The sequence below is a fragment of the Phyllostomus hastatus genome, unplaced genomic scaffold, assembly GCF_019186645.2.
Source record: "Phyllostomus hastatus isolate PE091 unplaced genomic scaffold, TTU_PhHast_1.1 phas_scaffold_93, whole genome shotgun sequence".
Taxonomy (NCBI): Eukaryota; Metazoa; Chordata; class Mammalia; order Chiroptera; family Phyllostomidae; genus Phyllostomus; species Phyllostomus hastatus.
Genome location: NW_025334042.1, coordinates 7,511,266 through 7,537,489, shown reverse-complemented (window position 1 = coordinate 7,537,489; position 26,224 = coordinate 7,511,266).

Sequence of the window (26,224 nt, the reverse complement as noted above, 5' to 3'; positions counted from 1 at the left end):
CTTCTATAAAACAAGAAAGAAACATGCATTCCTATTTTTCTCATCTTGTTGTTTGGCAAGGCTATTCCAAATGCAAAAACAAACACCAAATTCACAGTGAACAATATTAATAGCTGTGACTTACTTAAAACTCAAAACCCACTTAGGTTTTTCAAAAAACAGAAACAGAGACTTTCAGTTTCTGGTTCCACATGTAAGAAGTCACCACTCTGTCCAAACAAGTACCAACCTGAACAAACTGCAAAAGCAAAAATTTGTCTTGTATCCTTAACAGAGGGGAGGACATAGGGAAGACTGCTGCTCCCAAGATTGGACAAGCAGGCTAATACAGGGAATCAGGACTTACCAGAACAGAGAGAGACTCAGGGGCCAATACACTGTGGGGACAAGTGTCAGGCCAGGAACGCCTAAAATGTAACCAATGAATTTCTGAGCGCTCAGTCAGTGTGGACAACTCTGAGAGTTAAAAACTTCAGGACGACCCAGTTATCAAGGGGGACTCCACAGTTTTGTGAGTTTTGCCTCCAGGAGCCCAAGCAGGAGCAAGGAGAGGAGAAAGGAGCCATTTTGAAGTAGCAGAGCAAGGGGTTCTCTTAAGTAGGTCTGCCCTCAGGGGAAACTAATCAACCAGGGCTCACCCCTTGGGTATTAGTGGAGCCTAACTGGCCTGGGGGAAGGGGAAACACTAAACTTCAGCCCAATCTTGCCATCTTGTCCTACCTGAGTGGGAGAAAAACCTAAGAAACACTTGTAAGTTCACAGTTTAGAGACACAAGCTCCCCAAATGTCTGAGACCTAATCCAAGGACAATGAAGCACTCCCTCCCCCTCACAGGTACATTACTAAAGGGCTATTTACAGAAATTCAATTCACCTGATCCATCATGTTCAACTAGTAAGAAAAATTCAAAGACATACAAAAAGGCAAAAAATAAAACTTGAAGAGACAGAGCAAGCCTCAGAAGCAGACAGGCAAGTGATGTTGGAATTATCAGAGCTGAAATTTAAAACAACTGTGATTAATATGTCAGGAGCTCAAATGGATAAAGCAGACAGCGTTTAAGAGGAGATGGGCAATGTAAGCAGTGATGGAAATCCTAAGAAATAACCAGTAAGAAATATTATAGATGAAAAACACGGTAACAGTCCCAAATTACTGTGTTAATACTCATTAATAGACAAGTGGCTAAAACAACTATGGAATGTTTACACAATGGAATACTATTGGCTATAAAAAATAAGAAAATTTTACCCTTTGCAACAATATGGATAGACCTGGAGAACATTATGCTAAGTGAAATAAGCCAGTGAGAGAAAGACAAATACCATATGATTTCACTCATATGTGGAATCTAAAGAACAAACTGAACTAATCAGGAAAATGGGGACAGTCTCATAGAGAGCAGATGACAGCTAAGGGTGGTAGGGAAGGTTAGAGGGTAGAGGGATTGAGCAAAAGGTAAAAAGGATTCATGGCCATGGGCAACAGTGTGATGACTGTAGGGGCTGGGTGAAAGGGGACTAAATGGTAATGCAAAAAATACAATAAACATTTTTTAAAAAGAAAAAAGCACAATAACACAAATGAAGAATATATTTCATGGGCTGATTAGTAGACTGGACATAGCTGAGAAAAGAATTTCTGAGTTTGGGAATATCTCAATAGAAACCTCCAAAACTGAAAGAGCCAAAAGAGTTAAGAGAGCAAGACTGTGGGACAACTACAAAAGGTGTAAAATGCGTAATGGGAATATCAGAAAGAAAAGAAAGAGAAAAGAACAGAAGAAATATTTAAAACAATGACTGACAATTGTCCCAAATTAAAATCAGAAACCAAAACACAGATTCAAGAAGCCCAGAGAACACCAAACAATATAGATGAAACAAAACAAAACAAAACACCCAAAATTGACATGTAAGCATATCATTTTCAAATTACAGAAGATCAAAGATAAAGAAAAAAATCTTGAAAAAAGCCAGAGGAAAAAAACACCTTAGCTATAACAAAGATAAGAATGAAATCCAACTTTTCCTCAGAAACCAGGCAAGCAAGAACAGAGTAGAGTGAAATAAAATGTTAAGAGAAAAAAACTTCACACTAACTTAGAATTCTGTACCATGTGAAATTATCCTTCAAAAGTGAAGGAGAAATAAAGACTTTCTCAGACAGACAAAAACTGAGGGAATTTATTACCAGGAAACCTGCCCTGCAATAAATGCTACAAGAAGTTGTGTAGAGAGAAGGAAAATAACTTAGTCAGAAATTTAGATGAAAGGAGGAGCAACAAAAAAGGAATAGGTATAGTTAAAATAAAACATTTATTTTTTCTTATTCTTCACTTCTCTAACAAATAACAATTTGTTCAAAATAATAAAACATGTATTCAAGTATTCATGCATATATATTTTATGTATCTACACTTATGCAGACTTATATATAAGTTAAATGAATGACAGCAAAGATACAAAGAATGGAAAGAAGGAATTAGGATTATTTTATTATAAATTCTCATATTACTGGTGAAGTGGTACAGTGTTATCTGAAAATGAGCTTGGATTAGTTGTAAGTTATATTTCAAATTCTATGCCAACCATTAAAAAAGGCAAAAATATAAATTTAACTGATATCCTAAGGAGAGAACACGGAATAATGTAAAATGCTCAATTAAAACCACAAAAGTAGAGAAAGAGTGAAAGACAAAAATAGAAAACAGGACAAGGGAACAAGTAGAAAACAGTAACAAATATGGTAGATCCAACTATATCAATAATCACTCTGAACATCAAAGTCTAAAAGCACCAAATAAAAGGCAAAGATTGTCAGAATAGATCAGAAAACAAGTCCACTATATGTTTCTATAAGAAACCCACTTTAAATATAAAGACACATATATATTGAAAGTAAGTGGATGGAGGAAAACTATACCAGGATAACACTAATCAAAAGAAAATGAGAGTAGCTATTTTAATTTCAGAGAATGTATTTCAATGCAAAGAAAGTTATCAGTGATAAAGAAGGGCATTACATAATGAAACAAGATCAATTGTCTAAAAAGACAATATTCTTAACATGTACGTGCCTAACAAAAAAGTGTCAAACTATGTGAGGCCAAACCTGATGGACCTGCAAAGAGAGATAGATGAATCCATTCTCATAGTTGAAGACTCCAGCACCCCTGTACCAGAAGTGGATGGATTCAGCAGGCAGAAAATCAGTAAGGACTTAGCTGTATTCAACAGTACCATCAATCAACTGAATTTAATGGACATCTACAGACTACTTCATGGAACAACAGCAGAATACACATATTTTTCAAGCTCACACAGAACATTCACCAAGATAGATGACATTATGGGCCATTGAACACATCTTAACAAATTTAAAAGAATATAAACTATGCAATGCCTAATTTCAAATCAAAATGGAAGTAAAGTAGAAATCAATAACAGAAAGATAACTGTAAAATCTTCAAATACATGGATATTAAACAACATAACATATGGGCTGAAAAAAGAAAACAAAATTAAAAGACAAACAATAAACTAGAAAAATATTTGCAAAATGTATAGCAAGGGGCTAATATAGTGTCAATATGTAAAGAGCAGTTACAAATTAATAAGAGGAAAAGACAAATACCACAGATGCAAAATGGGCAACTGAAATAGACACTTCACAAAAAAAGATATCAGATGATTTATACACATGCAAAAATGCTTAGCCTCATTGGTGTAAAGGTAATTTAGACTAAAGTAACTTGACAAATGCAAAAATAAATAACTAATTCTGGAAAAGATGTGGGCACAGTCTTGATTGCTGGTAGGAGTGTGTATGGTACAAAATTGCCAAAGTTACACTGGCAATATGTATTGAAGCTTAAAAATTGTACATCAATGACCCAGAAATTTCACTTAAAGGAATTTATCTAAAGGAAATCAGAAGTACATGCAAAAGTTGAACTTCGAAAATTTTCCACTTGATAGTATGTATATACTTATATTCATACAATCTAAATATAAAAGGAAGTAATCTAAATATTGGAAGAAAAGGTTGGTTAACTTTGGTTAACTACATTATAAACTGCTATAAAATAGAATATAATGCAGTCATTTAAAATGAAAATTTTATCAATTCAGTTTTATTTATTATCTAGTATGTTTATTGTTTTCCCTCACTAAAGAATGTTTTCTTAACTGCTGTACACTTGGTGACTAGAAGAGTGAATGACACTCTCATAAATGTTTGATGATTGACTTGTTATTATAAAATGAGTTTTAAAATAATATAGCAACATGTAAAACACACAATTAAAAAACAAATCAAGCCCTGACTGGTGTGGGCTGGACACTGGCCTACAAACCGAAAAGTTGCTGGTTTGATTCCTAGTCAGAGCACATGCCTGGGTTGCAGGCCGGGTCCCAGTTGGGGAGGCAACTGATCGATATTTCTCTCTCACACTGATGTTTCTCTCCCTCTCTTTCTCCCTCTCTTCCCCTCTTTCTAAAAATAAATAAATAAAGTCTTTAAAACAAAACAAAACAAATCAAGATAAAAAACTTATAGAGAGTGTGAGACGAAAACAAGTAAACAAAAAAGATTAGAACAACGGGTGGAGGGATCAAGCAAAAATGAAAAAGAACTCATGGACATGGACAACAGTGTGGTGATTGTGGGGTGGGGCGGGGGTGGGTGAAGATGAGAGAGAATGTAAAGAGGATAAAGGGTAATAAAAATACAATAAAAAATAAACTATTAATAAAATGTAGGAGGGACTTCTGGTCAAGATGATAGCATAGGCAAACACACTTGCCTCCTCACACAACCAAATCAAAATTACAACTAAAATATAGAACAACTATCACTTAGAACAATCAGAAATCAAATTGAATAGAAGTCTGACAACTATGGAATTAAAAAAAAATCAGTCCAGACTGGTAGGAGGGGCAGATGTATGGAGTGGCAGGTCCCACATCCACATGTGGTGGATAAAAATTTGGGAGGGATATTTCAGGAGTGAGGAGTTCCAGCCTCACACCAGGCCCCCCCAGCCAAAGGTTCCAGTGCCAGGAAGATAAGTCTGCATAACTACTGGCTGTGAAAACCAGCAGGGATTGAGTCAGTGAAAGAAACCTCTGGAGTCCTCAAGCAGTTCCCTGTAAAGAATCTACACATGGACTTACTCAGGTTCACTCCCTCTTTCAGCACCAGGTTAGCAACTTGAAAGGCACCAGTGGGGCCCTGGCTGGTGTGGATTAAACTTCGGCCTGCCAAACGAAATGTTACTGCTTTGATTCCCAGTCAAGGCACATGCCTGCGTTGCAGGCTAGGTCCCCTTGGGGGCATGCAAGAGGCAACTAGTAGATGTTTCTTTCACACATCGATGTTTCTCTCCCTCTTTTCCTCCCTCCCTCCCCTCTCTCAAAAAATAAATAAATAAAATATTTAAAAAAGAAAAAAGAAAGGCACCAGAGGCATACAGGGAGGAACCGAAGTGTCTGACATCAAGGTGAGAGCTGGAGGACAGTTTTCTCCCAGACAGAAACAGGGCAGAGAGTATTGTCTCTCTTCTGAGCCCTCCCCCCCACAGAGCCACAGAGCTGGCAGGTGGGTGCCATATCTGAAACTCTATCAACCTGGCTAATACTGTTTGCCCTCCTTGGAGATCTCCTGAGGCTTCATCCTGCCCAATTTACAGACCCACTCAGACTGTTTACTGTGACTTTAAATGAATGACTGATCTTGGCTCCTGCTTCACAACTTCCTAAATTCCATCAAACAAGCAATAGCCAGCCTCAGTGATTCCCCAGCCCCATACCTCTTGCTGAATGGCCCCAGGCTTGGCACTAGCAGCAGCTACGCTGATTCACAGCTTGGCTTCCTTAGGAATCTCCAAGCCCAGCATGAATAGCAGCCATCTCAGATTGCTTTATAGCTCATGCAGGGTGGCCCCAGGAAGAACACTGGTGGGGCTGACTTTGGCCAGCACCACCCAGGAAACCTCAGAACCTGTGCACACAGTGGACAGCTACAGACCACGTTGGAGCACCTCCACCTTGCCCCTGCACTGCTGATCCTCCATAGAGAGCAGAAGTTAATGGTTATTGGTCACAGCCAGTTCTTACAGTTGACTGGCTTGGGTAAATCCCTTCCATTAATCTACCAACAGAAGTCAAGGCTCAACTAGAAGAGGAGGGTGTGCTCATCCTACACAAAGGGGTCACTTCAAGTACCCGGCTTGGGTGATAGGGGAGGCTGTACTACTGGACCCTATAGGACACCTATTACATTAAGCCACACTGTCAAGACATAGAGTCAAAGCAGCTCTACCTAATACATACTAACAAGCACTGCCAAAATGGGGAGACAAGGAAATATGGACCAAGTTAAAGAACAGATCAAAGAATTCCAGAAAAAGAACTAAACAGAATGGAGATATCTATCAGATGCAGAGTTCAAAACACTGGTTATAAGAATGTTCAAGGAACTTAGTAAGGATCTCAACAGCATAAAAATGATCCAGTCAGAAATGAAGGGTACACTAATTGAAATAGAGAACAATTTACAGGGAAACAACAGTAGAGTGGATGAAGCTGAGAATCAAATCAATGATTTGGAACATAAAGAAGCAAAAAAAAAAAACTAATCGGAACGTCAAAAAGAAAAAAGAATAAAAAAAACAAACAAGGATAGTGTAAGCAGCTTCTGAGACAACTTCAAGCATTCCAACATTTGCATCACAGGGGTACCAGAAGGAGGAGAGAAAAGCAAGAAGTTGGAAATCTATTTGAAAAAAATAGTGAAAGAAAACTTCCCGAATTTGGTGAAGGAAATAGACATGCAAGTCCAGGAAGCACAGAGAGTCCCAAACAAGATGGATACAAAGAGGCCCACCTCAAGACATATCATAATTAAAATGCCAACGGTTAAAGATAAAGAGAGATTCTTAAATGCAGCAAGAAAAAAGTAGTTAGTTATCTACCCAGGAGTTCCCATAAGATTGTCAGCTGATTTCTCAAAAGAAACTTTATAGGTTAGAAGGGATTGGCAAGAAATATTCAAAGTCATGAAAAGCAGGGACCTACAGCCAAGATTGCTCTACCCAGCAAAGCTGTCATTTAAAATCAAAGGGCAGATAACAAAAAACTTCCCAGAAAGAAAAAAAACTAAAGGAGTTCATCAGCAGCAAACCATTATTATATGAAATGTTAGAGGGACTTATTTAAGAAAGAGATCAAAACTATGAACAATAAAAAGGCAAAAAGTACATATCTATCAATCAAATCTAAAAAACAAACTAAGCAAACACAAGTACATAGACAACATATGGGAGGGATTTGGAGGAATAGGTGAAGAGGTGAGGTGATTAAGAATTACAAAGATATAGTTACAGAATAGCCCTGGGGATGCAAAGTACAGTATATTAAATGAAGTAGCCAAAGAACTTATAAGCATGACCCATGGACACAAACAATGGTGTGGGGTTTGGCTGAGGGAGTTGGGGGGCTGTTGGGTGAGGGACTGCAAAGGGGGAAATTGGGACAACTGTAACAGCATAATCAATAAAATACAATTAAAAATTAAAAAGGATTAGAAAGAAACACATGAAATGTTTACACTGGTTATCTCTGGATGGTAAGATTAAAAGTGATTTAATTTTTTTCCTTGTACATTTTAGAGTTTCCAAACTATGATGACCATGTATTAATTCCATAATTAGAAAGTTTTCAATAAATAGTAAAAACATAAAAGGAAGAGTAATAATGTATTTTGTCAAAGTCACAACTATTCTTCCTGGTCTCTTTCAGAAGTGGCTACTCAAAGTGAGGTCTGTGGACCAACAAAATCTGGAAACTGATTTCAGATACAGAATGTCTGCTTTATCCCACTGCTATATCAGAATATGAATTTTATCAAGATACTCACATTCTTGGTATATACATTAACATATTATTAACTAATCATTTCATTACTGCATAGGGTTGGCTAACTACTATCAAGATGTAGTATTTGTCATTCTGTACAAAGAGGTTAATAGCATTTTAAATACCTTTCCGGCATGGAAAAAACTTCAGCATATTTTTAGTAGTTTGGGTGTCAATGATTCAGAAATGCCTTTGGGAAATTTGCCTTAGGACTAGTCAGTGTCCTGGGCCTTGCTGCTGGCTGGTTTACTCTCTGATTCAGCCACTGCTCCAGGCCCTCACTGCCTTCTCTTACTCACCTCATTGCTTCCATTCACTCATCCCTGAATGAGCTACCTAATTCAGCTTTTGCTGGCCTGCTGAGCCATGCTCTTCTGTATGCTCCTGTTCCAAACAGTAAAATATGCTGTCACTTCTGAGATTGCCCAAACAGAGATTTATGGGGTTAGGTAGACAACAGTTGCTTTGGTAGAAATTGATTTATTTCAATCATTGAACATTTACCAGGTAATTGATGAACAGGACACTCCACGACCTTGAAACCCTTTTAATGAAATGGCAGGGATGGCAGGGGTGGAGAAGCAGCCTGTAGAAAGACCATGCAGTGAGCTGATGGGATATGTGCCTTTGAGAAGACATGAGAGTGGAGCAAAAATGGTGCCTGGGGAAAGTCAGGAAGGATTTGGGGAGGAGGTAGCATCCTTCTATGATCCCCAACCCCCCAAATGAGGTTATTCCCAAGGCAGATACATGTCTGGGTATGCATAGATTCCTCTTTCAATTGTCATCTTACCAGGTAGACTGATAATCCAATGAGGGCACACTATGCGGGTGCTTAAGTCTTATTTGTTGAAAGAAAGGATATGATCTGAGTCTTAGGGAGGGTTGAACTTGGCCCTGATGATGGGTGGTTTCTCCGGGGCAGAGGAAGTAGACGGCAAGAGGAATAGTGTAGTACAGTATGCTGTAAGGATTGTTGGCATACCTTGTCCAAAATGGATATCAAGTGGATCAAGGAAACATTTCCATTTTGAAGCAGACTTTTGTAGATCTACCATAAATGGAGGTTAGGGAGAAGAAAACCTTTTGGCCAGTGAGCTGTGACAGATTTAAAGTTAAACTGCCAGCCACAAGTACAACTGAGATATTCTGAAATATGGTTTCCTCATTCAAAGTAAGGACTGCAACCGTGCTGAAGCCTGTGCTGAAGCCTGGCCAGGATTCCCCACCCTGTGCTTTGTTTATGGCTGTTCCCTTCAAAGCAGCGTGCACATGTGCTCTGAGTGAGTAGGCAGCACAGCTTGGAAGCTGGGCACCTCGACTTTTCAGAAAAGGAAGCAGAGCTGGAGCACTGCCAAGACAGTAAGTGTCTGCAGCATGACCAGGAAAAGGAAAAGCTAGGCTTCTGTCTCCAGCGCCTCCTCACCAATTCCCCAATATCCTTTGGCGTTTGGACAGGATGCTGTTGCTTTGGGGGAGGGTGACATGCACAGTGACATTTGTATTAATGTTTTTCCAATAAGTGCCTTGTGTTTACCAAGCCATAACAGAAAGGTGGCATTATTCCAGAAAACTTAAAGTTTATGTGTGCTGAGGGCGAAGAACTCAGCAGGGTCACATGGGAGATGTGTCCTGTGGCTTCTTGAAAACAGCCTATCACACAGCCCTCTGTGCCACCACCTATTTGCCTGATGGTTGGGCCACTGGGCAGGTTTGTTATGAGAAGTTCTTTCTGTCAGCGAGCACTGTGTCATCAGGAACGGCCAGCTGATGGTGAGCAGGCCAAAGGGAAGTCTGCAGGATCCTGAATTGCTGGTTTCAGGAACTGCTCCCTGGTGAAGGCAGCCACTCCCCAGGGCTGTACCACACTGCCTAAAGGCTCATGGGGCTTTGACAGACACAAACTCCAGGTCACCCCCCAAAAATCATACCTTCTGATTCTGTAGGGGTCATTGCCTCTAATTCCAGTAGCAGGATGTGAAAAGAACAATTGAAGTATAGGCATCTGTGCTGAGCCCAAGGACATTGCATAGGTGTTTGCTTCAGTCCCAAACCAGTGTCATTGAAACTTGTGGTGAGAGTGATTCCTTCTATGTATGTGTCAAGGTAAAGTTCCCAGCAAAGTATGATGGGCCCAGGACATATAGAAACCAAGGTAGGGAGGGAGAACTTTCACTTATTCTTCACCCAGAGCATAAACTACCTTTTCTTGTTTCTCTTCAGTACACTGAAGAGGTCACAATGTTCAAATATTTTTGGAGCATGGCCCCCAAACTCAGTTCTTGATCACGGGGAGCTAAGAACTGTTTTATAGAAAACAGCTCTGTTTCATTGAAAATGTTTTATGCACTCTTAAATATTTTTATGTATTTTCAGTCTCCTTGGAAAGACACAATCCACCCATGAGGTGCCTGGGCTCTATAATGTGTTCCTTCCATGCATGTGGAAATGAAGGGAGCTAGGGAGAGCCTTATCTGTGATAGACCCAGGACTCCAGATTCTGGTGCCTCCCACAGCACCATGAAGACTTGTCTTCACCCTGCATCAGAACCCTAGAATAGTGCTGCCTCTGGAGAAGGCGAAGACAGCATGGTTTGGCAAATTCACTTTCTCTACATCTGTGACTCACACCTCAAGCTTTTGGTGGGATCTTAGGTGCTATGTCTTTCTTGGTTTGGTTTAAAAATAATCTTCAGTAGGCAGAAGAGAAATGCTTAGAAAGTATACAAATTGCTGATGTTAGGGTGGAAAAGATTTAATTTCTGTTATCCCATATAATTCAGCTTTTATTCCATTACTCATATTTGTTTATTCAGCTGCCATTGTTCTAATTCTCATCTGCATACTGCCTAAAATAATTAATCTTTGGGTCTTATAGTAACTACCTCCTTTGGCAACCCTGCCAACATATTCTTGGAAGAATCTTATTTCACCAGCCTCCAGGGAAGGATGGTAAGGCTCTGAAAAGAGCTCAGTACAAAAGAAAATGACTGCATTCTAGGAAGGGCATTCTTCAATGAGGGCTGCTTTTCCTAATTTACACAAAAGCCCCCAGTGGGCCAATGGTGTCCCTGGAAGAAAGAGAACTCTGGCCTGTGATTCATATACATAATTCCTTGTCTGTGAGTACGGTGCTTGTGAAAGGGAGAGCCATGCCTTTTCCCAACATCCAGCACCTTTTAATTGTTAAAATACTATAACAAACATGCTAAATTGTCTTGAAAAAAGAAAGAAAATTAATAATGCCACAGTTACTCACACATATTCTGTTGTTCCTATCCATATGTAATTTGCAGATTATATCATAATGTATTCACAATTTCTGTGCTCCTTTTTTTTGATTTAACATTATACCACATTTCTATGGGACTGTGTTTTTCATAATTATAATTCTAGTAGTACATAATTTCCACTGAATAAAAGAATGACAACAAACTTAGCTACTGCTGTATTTATACTTTGACATTACTTGTGCTGTTTTATCTTCATAGAAAACACACTTTCATAAGCATCAGTGGATCTATAGCTTATTCTTCTTTTGTATTTGAATAAATTCCTAGGAGTGGGTTAAAGTATTAACAATTTCATGGTCTTTGATATATGTTGCCATATTGATTTCTTAAAGAACTATGAAAATTTGCATCCCATGGATTTTTTGTGGTTCAGTAATGCACAAGCCAAGGCAGGGATGGTACTCAACATATTTCAACTAGTTGCAGCATTGGTACTTCCTGATCCACACTGAGGCCAGCTGGTCAACCTGCCCGGGCACACTGCCTGAATAGGGGCCCTGCAAGGACAGCAAACTGAGTTGCCTTCAGGGCACCCTTTCCCTCTATTTTTTTCTGTCAACCTGAGTTTTCTTCTCTGTTTCTTATCCTCTAGTTATTGTCTGTTCTAGTTCATGATTTATTGAGTGTTTTTTTCTGCCTTTACAAGAGTAAATTTCATGTATTAGCCAATTAAGCCTTGGAACAAGCCTATTAGGTGGTTTAGTTCCATTTTATAGACATAAACACAGAGGCTTGGAAGGTTAAACTACTTTCCCAGGCACATCCTGAAGGAACATGACAGAGCTGAGATTCCAAACCAGTCTGGCTGTCTCCATAGCTCTTAGCCCAGCAGCTGCACAGCCTGCAGGGTGTTGGGCTGTTGGCTGGATGTGAAGGCAAAAGAGGGAGAGAAGTTGAAATCCTGAAGGGACTGAAATGTTTTTTTTTTCAGTTTTCTTTTTTGCTGTTTTACTTCCTGCATTATTAAATTTTTTGATTAGCTTCTCCTGGTGTCATATTTATTTGCAGCTGTTAAACATTAGAAGACTTTCGGGGGGGATTTATTTAAAGCATAGTTATTAAAATGTCTATTTTGATTTAAGGTTTTCTTCTGCTTTATATTACTTACTTGTCTCATACTGCTTTAATCTATAGTCATTTCTAATAAAGAACTTTCAGAACCTACCAGCCAAAGCACTTTAAGTGATTCTTGCCAAGTCTCATTTAAGCATATTATTTCTCAGCCGAATTATTACTCAGCCATACCCTATCCTTTTATCATTTATATATACTTGGCCATGTGTCCATTCAAGTCCTTTACAAAGTCATTTATGCACTTTGAGACTATGTCTTTATAGTATCCCATAATCTTATGACTAGAAGAGGTTCCCGATTATTTTTTCCTATAACATGCAATTGTTTTCAGTTGAATTTTCATAAGCTGGCTATAGATGTCAACCTTTGAAGTGGGGACGGATGATGGATGTTTTGGAGGAATTGAGAAAAAGCTCTGTTTTTGGTTGTAAACCTCAGAGAAAATTGGAAGAAAATTAGAAACGGGTATATGAGGATTGTATATTCTGGGTGTTTCCCTCAAGAGCTTTGGGCATGCAGAGAGAGCCATGGCTGCTGAGGGGCAGACCTTGGTGGCAAGTGAGGAATAGGTAGAGTGGTCAAATTTCATACCATTGTTTGAGTTCTTCCAAAGCACAGACAGAAGCAAGGAACTGAATGATGCAGTTTATTTGGGAGGTAATCCCAAAAGTCAGGAGTGAGAGAGTGAGGAGAGCAAGGGAAGGAGGACAGGTTAATATGAGAGGGTGTGTTCAAGGTGGTTGATGGAGGTTGGACTTCTGAGAAGTACATGGTATGCCTTCTAGAATCTTCCCCTTGAAAAACAGAAGGCTGGTGCCTTTATGTGGCTCCAGTGCCCTGGTGGTTGAGGGTTGCCCCAGTGTAATAATGTTCCCAGCATGCCCTCCCCATTGGCACTTGAGAAGTATCACAGGTGAGGATGGGTTCCTGGGAACTGTCCTTCACAGACACAGCTGACATCAGAGGTGAGCCAAAGGCACATGACTTAGTCACCAGAGGAGTTCACTACACAGCCACAAAATGAGATTTAATTTCAAAATATATCTCGAACTTGACTACTTCTCTTCACCTCCACCATGACCGCCCTGGTCCCAGCCACCTTTTTCTCTCATCTGGATCCCTATGAAGCCTCCCAACTAGTCTTCCTCCTCTTGCTCTTGCCTCCTTGTATTCTTTTTGCCTCAGCATCCCTTAAAACACATCATATAAATCTTCAGTACAATATCCTCCAATGCCTTCCTTTCACCCCAAGGGTACAATACAAAATTTGCACCTGGCCCATGTCTCCTCTGACTTCATTGCCAACAACCCTTCTGCATGCTCACTGCTCAGAGTCTCTCATCCTCCAGAATGATTCTCCTGTTTTCCTTCCCTCCTGCCCAGTATAAACTTTCCTCCAACCTTCACTTGACCCATTGTCTCAATTCAGTGCCTCCTCCTCAGTGTGGACTTACCTGAAAACATTTCTTAAATTAAAATCTTGTACTAAATACCCAAATTCTGGATTTCTTTTTCTTCATAGCATATTTTTTTTACCACCTGCCGCTGGCTTGTATATTATTGCTATGTTTGTTGTTTTTTTTCCTCACAAAAATAAAATTCCACAAAGAGAGCAGATGACCACTCTGTTGCCAGCATCAAGAATGGTCCTGATGTATTACATGGTGTGAATAAATGAATGACTCCAGAAAGAATGGTGCTGCCTCCTTTAAGTTATCCCTTCAGAATGTTCCTGTTAATGTGACCTTCCCAATGACTCAGGAGGGCATTACTTCGGTATATAATTAATCCTTTATATTAGTGCTGTAAGAACCCCCATGGGAACTGGTAGCCTGGGGTGGGAAGGAAGTGGGTAGTACTTCATGCAGGAGAAGAAGGGCAGGCAGGAAGGCACAGGCATGGGTCCAAACTTTAACCACTTGCCACCCCATGGTCGGTTTGGGCCCAGCCCAGCTGGGTGGGTGGTGTGAGAGCCAGGGCTGGGACTGGCAAATTCTAAGTTTCTTACCTCTTCTCTAACTCTCTCCTGTCTCCCACCCCCTCAGAAAATGTCAGAGAAGGATAAGCGAGACCATCTGGGGCTGTGGGAAGGTCTGGCGGAGAAGTTACTTGACAATGATAGTACTTGGGAGGCCTGATTTTATCTTCTTGTATCCAAGCACACAGACAAGGGCCATTTATGGAAGTGAGAATAGAATTGCAAGAATGTGCTTTTAGGAATTTTGACAGAAATCTGCATTTTGAAGGAGATACAGGGTTTATGTTAGGAAGCAAAGCCTCTTTCTGTGCCCTTTCTTTCCTCATCTGCACACCAGATGCCAACACCAAGGAAATGTGGCATTTCCCCCAGTGGTGCCCCAACATCCTAATTCCTCTATAGTTTTCTCTTTAAAACTTACCTGTTTCCCTTAAGGCTCTGTTGTTATTTTAATGGAAAAAGGCCATTACCCTATTCTTCTACTCAAGTAAAAATGTAACAGGAGCATTCTAGAAACAACACCTCCAACTTCTTTTTCTAGGTCAAGAAATCATTCTAAATATGGACACCCAGGCTTGTGGCAGAAGAGGATGGAGCATTTGGAGCTTGCAAGATGTCATGGTGTAGGCATAGCTCTGGGCAGGCTCTTGAGCCTGATTTCCAAGGTCCAGATCCCGGTTTTGCCATTTGGTTAGTTGTGGAACATTAGGGAACTGTTAATCTCCTCATGTCTCAATTTTATTTTCTGTCAAATGGGGGTGATAGCTGGACCTTTCTCATAGAATTGGTGTGAGCATTACATGGTAATAACTGGACCTTTCTCGTGAGGTTTGCATGAGTGTCAAATGACTTAATGTGTGTGTGCAAGTGTTTATAAAAATGCTAGTGCACACAGAGCTTCAGAAGTGATGTCAATGATTCCATGGAACTTTGAAAGGGAACTCACAGAGAGCCAACCGTTCTTATACTGGCTTTGCTTTGTTACTTACTCCAAATACAACACTGCCTTCATGCAGTTTTTGGTATGGAACTTCAAAATCCATTGCTTTCCTTAAAAAGCTACATCCCATGACTTTTTGTTGACTGGAGCATAAAGTCTCATGATGGGGCAGTCAAGGCCCTCTCCACTCTGACCTCAGCTATACATTGTGATTCTTGTGGTTACATTTGACAGAAAACAATTTAAATGGGCAAAACAACTGGGGGATGTGTTATCTACTGTATCTGAAAAGTTAAGGGGCAAATTGTTCTAGACATGGTGAGATCCAGATGTACAAATGTGTTGGCCTTTCTCTATAGCAGGTATTCTTCTCAGAGAGACTCTTGGTAACTCCAGATTTTTAACATCCTTATAGCTACCAATCTCATGGAAGAGAATGTCTCTTAAAATTCCAACAGAATTCCTGGGATTTAGTTTGGGGGCATTAGATAACTAGAGTCTTGTACCCAACTCTGAAACAATTACTAGATGCAGGGAGATGGAAGGTAGTGATTGGCCGAGTGATGATCACAGGCCCTTCCCTGACTCCAGGAGAAGGTTAACTCCACTCTTCAGATACTAAGAGTAGAAGAGTTTCCCCAAAGAAAATAGTCACTAACACAAAGAGAAGAGAAAATGGATATGGGGTAGGCAAAAGTAACAGGCACCCACCACAACTTAGTCTTCCTGCACTACCTATCATTCTCGGAACACATGCTGCAATTTTTCATTTCCTGCCCTTATATGGGATGTCTTCTTTGCTTGAAATGCCTGACTCACACCTCCACCTATCAAAAGTTCAAAGTACAACTTAAAATTATACTTCCTTTACATTGCCTACTCCTTGACAACCATAATTTATTACCTTTATCGTAGCACTCATCATCATCCAACTTGTATTTTATTACATTGTGTACATGTCTTTCTTTTGTTACTGGATTGTAAGCTCCCTAAGGGAGATAAAATCATGCTTCATACCCTATCACACACGTGCACATTGTTTGTAGATCAGTGGGCCTCTTTTGCCACGTGAAAAGTTTTGTGTCAACAGTGAAGTACCATAGTAAATGTTACTTGTTGTCATCATCATTATTTTCTAGTACAGGGTCTTCTATATTGCAATCTTCTAATAAATATTTGGTTGATGTACTAGAATATCTAATTGTAATCAGAAGCAATTTTCAGCAGTCCCAAAATTCTTCATATTCAGTCTAGCTCTTTCTAAACCCGAGATTACCATTTTTTCAGGTGCAGAAGTGTGCCTTTCCCAACATGCTCCAGGCATCTAGGCCAAGTAAACAGTTTTAATTTTATTTTGTGTCTGCATTTAGATTGAATTCTTTGGCATTGCTTTGGTTTTATTTCTTAGCAGAATTTTACACTTTAATACTCTATCCTTTGTATCTCATGGACTTTAATCAAATGCAAATCTGGGTTTTTAAAGAGCTTTCCTAGACCCAGGGAGCACATCTTTCCTTGGCCTGGACATTCTGACAGTCTGTGATGAGCATGCCTGGCACTGGCCCTTTGCTACCCAGGCCTGTGAGCTTCATTTGACCCTACTGGCTTTGACTTTCCTCTGAGCCTGCAGCCTACTCACCAACCTAGAAATGAGTGTTGAGTGTCACTAGGCACAGGAAGGCTGATCCCTGGCAAACCTGAAGTGGGCTACCCTTCCTTCTCTGTCTTCTCTGCCCCTCATTTTGTGTATTCCCTTCTTTCCTGAGACAGCCCACAGTCTACCATCCTTTTGCTGCTCAGGCCACATTTTGAGAATGTCAACTAGCTCTTGGTTTTGTCCTCTGTACTTTCCCCTTTTTTATTCATAAAAATTCTACTTGATGACCCTTTCTTTGGGGCCAGTAACCTTTTATTATAATATAGTTCTTGGTCATAAGCAGTAAATTATGGTCATGTGTGACTTGATATGTCAATCCTTCCAGATCACACTGAATTCATACTTTTAGGGGGGTGTGCTAGAAATAACACTCAACTCAAAGAAAAGATAAAAATGAGTGGATCATAGGCAGCAAAGCAGCTGTAAAAAAAGGCCTATATATGGACTGGAGCTGGAGAGCAGGACAGGGTGGGGTATGCCTTTAGCAGCTCATTATGTCAAATGATCATCCCCAATAAGACTGAGCAAGCAGTAGTGAGAAACCAGAGCAGAATACACCCATCATTACTAGTCTGAGAAAATCACTGAAAATATGGGTCACTCTGTCCTCCTGGGAAGCTTGTTGTACTGCTCCCAACTATATTTGAAGAGGTAAGAACTTTGGGCTCCGTTGACAAGATACAGTGTGGACAGTACTTTTGACCAGTTTGACTTTTTAGCATTTCTTTTTGGTAGTTTTAATAGCTGCTAATTTAAATCATGTGCTTGTTGGTTATTTTGCATCTATTAACCTATTTAAACCATATCTGAACCGTCCAAGGAAGTTGATGGCTGAAATGATCCCATTTTTGGGGGGGTGAGGAGGCTGAGACTCAGAGAGGTTAGGTTATGTTTCCCAGCATTTCTCAAGTAGCATATTATAGACTTAATATTCAAATCAAGGTCAACCTTACTCCAAAGTCTTTGCTATAACCACTTGTTTCTCATACTCAGATCTGTCCATAAATGACTTATTCATCTACAATGTGCCATCACTGTTTTGGGGGCATTTTTGAGCATGTTGCAATCAATGTTAGTTGTTGAGAATCCCACGATATGTAGCAAGTGCCCTGGGAACAATGGTAAGGATGGAGCAGTGAGTTACACCTGGGGGTTAGTGCATTTGAGCTTAGTGTTGAAGGAGGAGTAGGAGTTTACAAGCACAGAACAAGAGGAAGGATGCTTAGGAAAGAATTATGCTGTTTCCCTTTGAGATTCTCAGAACATGCCCAGCCTAAGAAAGGGAGCATTGGGTATGTTAAATGGCCCTAGCCATGGGGCTTCCCAACTTCTTGTCCCTGGAAGAGATTTATGAGGTCTCTGAAGGGAGGGGGAAGGGTGAGTGGATCTGGGGTGACATGACACAGCAAGGAACAGTGTGGGGAGCCTGAAATCTGTAGAGGGAGAATAAGAAACAGTAATGGGGATTTGGCTTTTGGAGAATTTGGAGAACAGAGAAGTCAGGGAACAGATTATGAGGAAGGTAATTTAGGTCAAAACAATGTGAAGGAGGGTTCAACTAAAGTGAAGACCCTTAAGTAGAGGTTTAAGGGAGCTTATCCCAGTTAATTTATCTTACCAGGAAAAAATTAATTGGTTTGCAAAAAGTGCTATTAGTCAGTGGCATCTACAATTCCCAATATCTAAACATAGGAGAATTGTTGGGTAAAATTTGGTTCATCATTTCAATTGGATTTTACACAGCTATTTAGAACAACTGGGTAGGGATGCCAAAACCACTTACATTAAAATAGCACAATACAATATTATATTCTCACTCTGTCTTAGGACCTAGAAGTTAATATACAGAAATGGAAGTGGCTGTGTTGGTCGGTATCATTATTTTTACTTTTCACAGTGTAAAAGGGAAAGATGATCTCAAAGTGATTTTTCTGAGTCTCTGTCATTACTCTGAGAGTAACAGTCACCACCATGTATTGAACGCAGCCTGTGTGTCAGACACTGTTCTGTGTTATGGATCATCTCATTCAGTTCTTACAGAAGCCCTAGAAGGTGAGTGTGGTTTTCTAGGGAAGGCCACTGAAGTCTCTGGCCCAGGATCTCACAGGACATAAACCCAGGTGGTTGGACTTCAGAATTTATGCTTTGTCCACCAGGCTATGCTGTCTCATCTTAACAAGAAGGTCATTTTGACATGAACAGACTTGTCGGGTCAAGGTGGCCTAGTGCCATTCTGAATTCCTCTCTAGGGAAAGTGGTTTTGTGGAAGTAGACCTTTAAGAAAGCCCATGCCTTTGGGACCAGTGGGTGGAGCACCAGTCTGCACATAAGAGAAGATGGATTCCCTGTTCTCTTTAACCATAGAATGGCCCAGATAATTTAGTAAATTTCATCAGGTCCTTGCCCCCAAAGCAATTAGTTAATCTCTCTGCATTCTGCTCTAGCTCCATTTACACACAAACCAATGTAGCTACTAATTCAACAGAATGGATTTTTCTCCGTTAGTGGAGGTGAAGCAATCAATTACTAGGGATAGATTTAGAACTAAACAGAGCATCCACTTTAAAGAGTCCCTAGACAAGCTCTGTTAACATCATTTCCTGGCCATCTAGCCATGTTTGGCCACGTTCTGCCTGGGTGCTGCCACGACGTGGTTATTAGGGGCTTTAAGATGTGCTAATTTGGGACAAACACAGACACTTAGGTTCCATACTCCTTACAAAAATGTAACAACACTTCCATGGATATTATTTTAATTGATCTCTGTTAGCAGTTGAATTGTGTCCCCTGAAAATTCATATGTTGAATTCCAACCCCAGTATGTCAGAATGGGACCTCATTTGAAAAAAAGGTAGTTTCAAATGTAATCAGTTAAGATGGAGTCATACTGGTGGAAGTTGGACCCCTAATCCAGTACGACTGGTGTCTGTACAAAAAGGGGAATTGGGGGATAGACAGGCACACGTGGAGAGCACCATGTGGAGATGAAGGCAGAGATTGGGGTGGTGCAGCTGAAGCCAAGGAAGACGAGCCTCGGAACACCAGCTACTGCCAGCAACTGCCAGAAGCACGGAGGGAGGCTGGGAACAGATTCTCCCTTACAGCCCCCAGGAGCGATCGACCCTGCCAACATATTGATTGATCTTGGACTTCTCCCTAAAGAAAGGTGAGACAATAACTTTCTCTTGTTTAAGCCTCTCAGTGTGTGTTACTTCATTACAGCAGCTGGAGGAAACTAACATAGTTTCCAAAAGTAGTCTCTTAAGACAAGTAACTATTATTTTCAGCCATTATGTAAATATAATCGTGCACCACTTAACTCTGGGATTATGTTCTGGAAAATGTGTTATTAGGCAGTTTTGTTGTTGTAAAAACATCGCTGAGTGTACTTTAAGTAACTCTAGGTCATATAGCCTACTATGCTCTTAAGCTATATGGTAAACTTAGTGCTACAGACCTGTGTACCATGTTATTGTGCTGAGCACTGTACAAAATTTTAACACAATGGTGAATATTTTTGTATCTAAAGGTATTTAATAATAGAAAAGATACAGTAAAAATAGGCTAGAAAAGATAAAAAATGACACACCTGTATAGGGCACTTAACATAAATGGGACTCATAGGACTAGAGGTCGCTCTGGGTGAGTCAGTGACTGATGAGTGGCCGTGAAGGCCGAGGACATTGCTGTGCACCACAGTGAACTTATAAATACCGTGCACTGGGCTGCTCTACATTTGTAAAAACAACACGGGGTTAAATCCAGCACAGGGGAAAATGACACAATCAGGAGACGATGTAAACACCAGATGCATGAGGCTGCCGTGGGTATAACACAGCATAACGTTTCACAGCAAACGTTTTTATAGGAAGAAAGAGTATACTCTAAAATAATGATGAAAAGTATAGTACAGTAATAATACCTATAAACTAGTAATATAGTCATTTATTAGCATTACTAGGTATTATGGACTGTACATGATTGTATGTGCTACATTTGTGTATGACTGGGAGCACAGTAGGTGTCTTTACTCCGGCATCACTGTAAACATGCTGGCAATGTGTGGTGCTATGGTGTTCCCGTGGCTGTGGTGTTAATGTGGCTGCGACGTCAGCTCAGCTCTGCTATAATCTTACGGGCTCACCACTGTAAAGGTGTTCCATTCCAGACTGGAACGTCCTTAGGTGGCACATGACTGCACTCACCGCCCTCCTATGAGGTGAGGGAATTAATTCTTCCATTTTGTACATAGAAACCAAAGCACAGAGAGGTGCCCCTCAGATACAAAGTACTAGGGCCAAGATTTCAAATTGAGTGTTTTTTTTTTTCTACTGATGCTACATTGTCTCCATGATAGGAAGACAAGGACATGTGTGAGCCGTGTGGAGAGGTGGAAATAAAATGACGATGAGTCGGGTATTGATAAGGAAGTGGAATTTGTGGGCAGAGTGAGACGTGAGTATAGAGGCAGAGGACGGGAAAATAAAATGTTAGGGGCACGTTTCGCAAAACATATATCACAGAAACTAATGAAGAAACGGCCCAGGGCCACTCGCGTGGGACAAACGCTGCTCACTCCAGTTCCTGCACAGAGATGCACAATACCTGTAGCATTTCAGATGCTCTGACAGGTTTTGCAGAAAAGAACTTTACACACTGATTTTGTCTAGCCCACCATTTCAGTTATTTAGGCACGGAGTCTTTTTACTACGGTTGGTGTCTAACAGCACGGAGCTGGTTCTCTGGGCCAGCCGCGCGAGGCAAGCGGCCCCACAGGGGAGTGTCATAGGGGTCAGCGTCTCAGTGTGTTTTTCCTTCCAGCGCCACCACCTCTTTTTCTCTCTCATAGCGAGACTCTTAAATATCCACTTATTCTTCAAACTAAACACAGACACGTAAATAAGGTATGGAGATAACAGAAATCATGTTGACAAAACACCATTTGAAAAATGTTTCGGATGCAGTTGAAAGCTCCTGTGTACCTTCCCCAGAGACATTCTCTTCCTCGCTACCTCGCCTGCTCTTCAGAGGTAACTGCCAGCACTGCCCTGGATGTCTGATGTGCCGTTTGTATGCGTAGCTTCATGCTTTTACTACCCAGGTATGTATTCCTAAACAACATGGTGTGATTTAACATGTTTTTAAACTTTATATAACAGCCATCGCAATGTGCACACCTCCTGTGACTTGCTTTTTGTTCGGCATTATGTTTTTGAGATTTTTCCATGTTGATATATGACCTTTAGTTCATCCATTTTGACTGGCTGTAGTGTAGTATTCCATTGTATGAATATGCCAATATATATTATGCATGCTCTTATTTATAGGCACTTAGGATGGTCCCAATGTTGCCGCTACAAATCATCCTGCAGTGAATAGTCTCATGAATGAACTGAGAAAAATGATATTGCCGAACTGCTCTCCGAAGTGGCTGTGCGGATGGAGCTCATGCCTATCCCACTGTGTCTGAGGGATCTCGTGGCTCCACCTTAACCCTTGAGATTGTCATCCCACATTATCCTTGCCCAGTTAATGGGTGTGAAATAATGTTTCATTGTGAGTTTAATTTGCATTTTTCCACTTACTAATGAGATTGATAGTTTTATTACGTGCTTATTGGCCATTCAGATTTCTTTTTCTGTGAATTGCCTCTTCCTTTGCACACTTATTTCCATTTATTTTTCTCTATCAATTAAAAACTTTTTTTTCATTGGTTTTAGAGAGTTCTTTGTTGGTTCTCAATACTAATCTACTTTGGTTGTTTGCTTTATAAATAGTTTCCTGAAGACTGGGGCTTTTCTTATCACTTTTTACAGGCTTTTTTGCATAGAAGTTATAAATTATAATAGAATTTGTCTACAATTTTATTATGGTTTGTAGTTTTTGTGTCTTATTTAAGATTTTTTTCAACACTAAATCTGTAAAAATACTCTCCTATATTTTCTTCTAAAAGTTCTAAAGTTTTGTTTTTTACGTTTAAGTCTTGAATAACTTTGGAATTGATTTTTGTGTATAATGTGAGGTAAGAACCCCCTTTTCTGCATTGAATAGCATATTGTCATAGCATCATCTATTGAATGCTCTATTGTTTTCCACGTACATAATCTTCAGTGCCACCTCTGTCATGATATTTTATTATACAAATCTCTCTTGGATCATAATACTACATCATTTTGTTTATTTCTGCACCAGTATCATACTGAATTAGTAACTATAGTGCTATAGTAAGCTGATTTCTGGTATGGTAGGTCAGTTGCATTGGTAGGTATAATTAATAGCTTCCTTGTATCTGTGTCCTTAGCAATATAACTTTGAAGCTCATCGCATCAAGAAGTTGAGTCTATTTCTCCATCCTTAGAATCAGAACTGGATTTGCTACATGCTTTGGCCAGTAAAACATGGTGGAAATGACAGTGTGCAGTTCCAAACCTAGGCCTCAAGAGATCCTGCATGCTTCCACTCCCTCTTCTGGAACACTGCCCTCACTGTGGGAATAAGCTCGGGCTAGTGTGCTAAAGGATGAGAGGACAGGTGATGCACGGAATGGTCAGTCTGAGGTAAGACCATTCTAGCCCAGCAAGTGCCCAGCTAACCTACCAGCTGCCTGTTTGAGTGAACCCAGCCAACATTGCCACTCTGGGCTTAAAAGCAACATATATGCTTATTGTGTTATTTCGAAATAAAGGCTTATTTTGTTATGCCACTGAGGTTTTGTAGTTGTGAGTTCCATACCATAATTGTACTAAAAGATTACTGACATGTAGGGCAAGTCTCATGTCTTGTTCTGTTATTTAAAACCATCTTAGATGATCATAGGCTTGTGTGCTTCCCTATACAGATTTTAAAATTGGTGAGTCAAATTTCCATGACTTGGTTACCCTTGTGTATAGAACTCGGGTTCTAGGACAGCATCCTCTGAAGCACAGAGCCCCTTTTGAGGTTTCAGTTAGATTATCCGTAAAGGTGAGGCCAACTGGACCAGTTGTTGCTCCATTTCCCATCAGTTGTTCATTTATTTGTGTTTGCTTTATCTTATTATAACACCATTATTGTAAAATGGGGGTTCTGTTGCCAGGGCAACCAAATGCAATACAAGAGCTTTCAGCTTTAACTAAAACCTTCACTCTCTCTGGCTACATTCCATGTGCTTTCTTGGCTCCCTCCATTTCTGACACTGGAAGAATGGAAGATGTCCTACAATTCTGCCAGCATCTTGTTTTATATGTTATCACCTCTATGCTCATTGACATGTATGATGTTCTCTAAATTTATTAATTTAAGTAATTTCATTCCTGCTATGAGCCCTTGATAGCTCCTCTCTTTCAGAATAATACTGCCCAATATTCATTCAACATGCACTGAATGGTCCCCTAGCATATGCCTGGCCCTGGGGTTACAAAAGTAAATGAGGCAGATGTGGCCTGTACCTTTCTAGAGTTTACCAGTTTAGGCAGCCAGGGACATGACAGATAGAGACACAGACACTTTACCAGTATGATAAGTACTGTGAGAAGTAAGTGCAGGCCAGCAGGTAGGGGCCTGATCTAATTTGTATCAGTGAGGGTTTCTGTAAGGAATAAACCACTAAGGTCAGAGACAGCTCCAAAATACATCCATTTTTTACCCCTATTTCAATTCCATGTCCCTGTTCTTACCACCGGAAAATTATTTCAACTTCATGCACACCTGCTCTGCCAAGTCCCCCTTCTACCTTGGCTTCCTTATCATTTTAAATGCGGTGGGTTCAAGAAACAGAATTTGTATCAGTTGCTTTCCCAGAAGAATTGAACTGCCAGGGACAATGGTACCATCATAATTTGGTTAGGATTCCTTGAAGGAAATGGTGCTGAGATATCATAGGCACAGAGGGAAATCCAGCTGGCATCAGTGAGAGCTGTGTTTGAATAAGGACTTAGAACCAGGGTAAAGCAAAGATCCTCATTTTCGACGGAACTCACACTGGCCGTAAGTGGGAAGCGGTTGTGGCACAGCAGCGTTCGCCCAGCATCACTGTACGTCCACAGCACCTGAGCTTCAGGGGCCTTCAGAAAGAGAACGTGATGGCAGCAGTCATCTGGGTTCCCTCACCACCTCCCCTGACTCTAAGATTCATCACCAATTGTTTAAAAAAGTCTGTTTCACAATTCATCAAAATGTTGTCCTTCATATAAATTTGTCATTCAAAAATCTACCGAGTACCAAGCCAGTGCCAGGCACCCTATTGGATATCATCAGATGATAGTGATGGAAGAATATGCAGTCTGGTCCAATGAGCAAAAACTTACCCAAGGAGTAATTTTTAAACTTATATTATTAATAATGAACACAGTTATCATTTGCTGGATAACTGGTACATTCTCTGGACTATGCAAGGTGTTGACGTATGTGAGAATCCTCCTGGCAAGCTCAGCATACTGAGAGTGGAAAACCATGCATCGTTCTGTGCACACCTTTGAAGTTATCTGATTCTGATCCGATGGTGTGTGTGGGGGGGAGGTGTAGTCTGAGTCTTTCATTGGCTTTAAGCTATTTTACAACTCTGTGGGTTATAGATAACTGATGGCAGTGCAAATGATTCTTGTGTGTAGATACACAAATATGCAGGGTCTGGCACAAATAACACACTTTTTATTACAAAAATTTTTATTGCAAAATAATAAGCATGTAATTCTGTAATATAACAATATCACACTCAAGCACATCACATAACATTTTAGATGAAATGTTCAAATTAGAACTATAAATTATTCCACCCATATGATTACTCTACCAACCATACTCAAGTAGGCATTACTTCTGCCAGGTCCTATATACCAGCTGGATGGGATTAAATTGGCTTCTCCACCCACTCATTTTCCCCACCATTGGATTAAACCAGTTTCTGTCTATTTGTAAACTTATTTCAACATTCCTTTATACCAAATAAATTTGTTACTTTTTTTCGCTTTTGAACCAATCTAACATTTATCTGCTAAAATATTTAGCATGTGTTCGTTTTATATCTCTAAGAGTCATGATTTTATTGTTTTTAAAAATACCATTTAACACTATAGAACTCTATTTTACAGTTGAAAATATTGTGGCTCAGAGTGAAATGACTCTTTTAAGACCACTAATGTTCAAGTGACTTAAGGGGAAAGCCCTGTACTTTCTATAGCACATCTATGTGCTTTCTTCGAATTATGTTCCTGCTCTGTTCCAGGCATGTGCTAGAACTGTGGGTACATTCTTTTAAGTCATTCAGCCATTAATAGCCTCTTCTATGCTGGCACTATGGGGCTATGAAATATTCATGATAGAATCTCTACTTGCCAGATGATAATCGAGGTACACAAAAAGGAAGAAAAATATGTAACAGGAGAG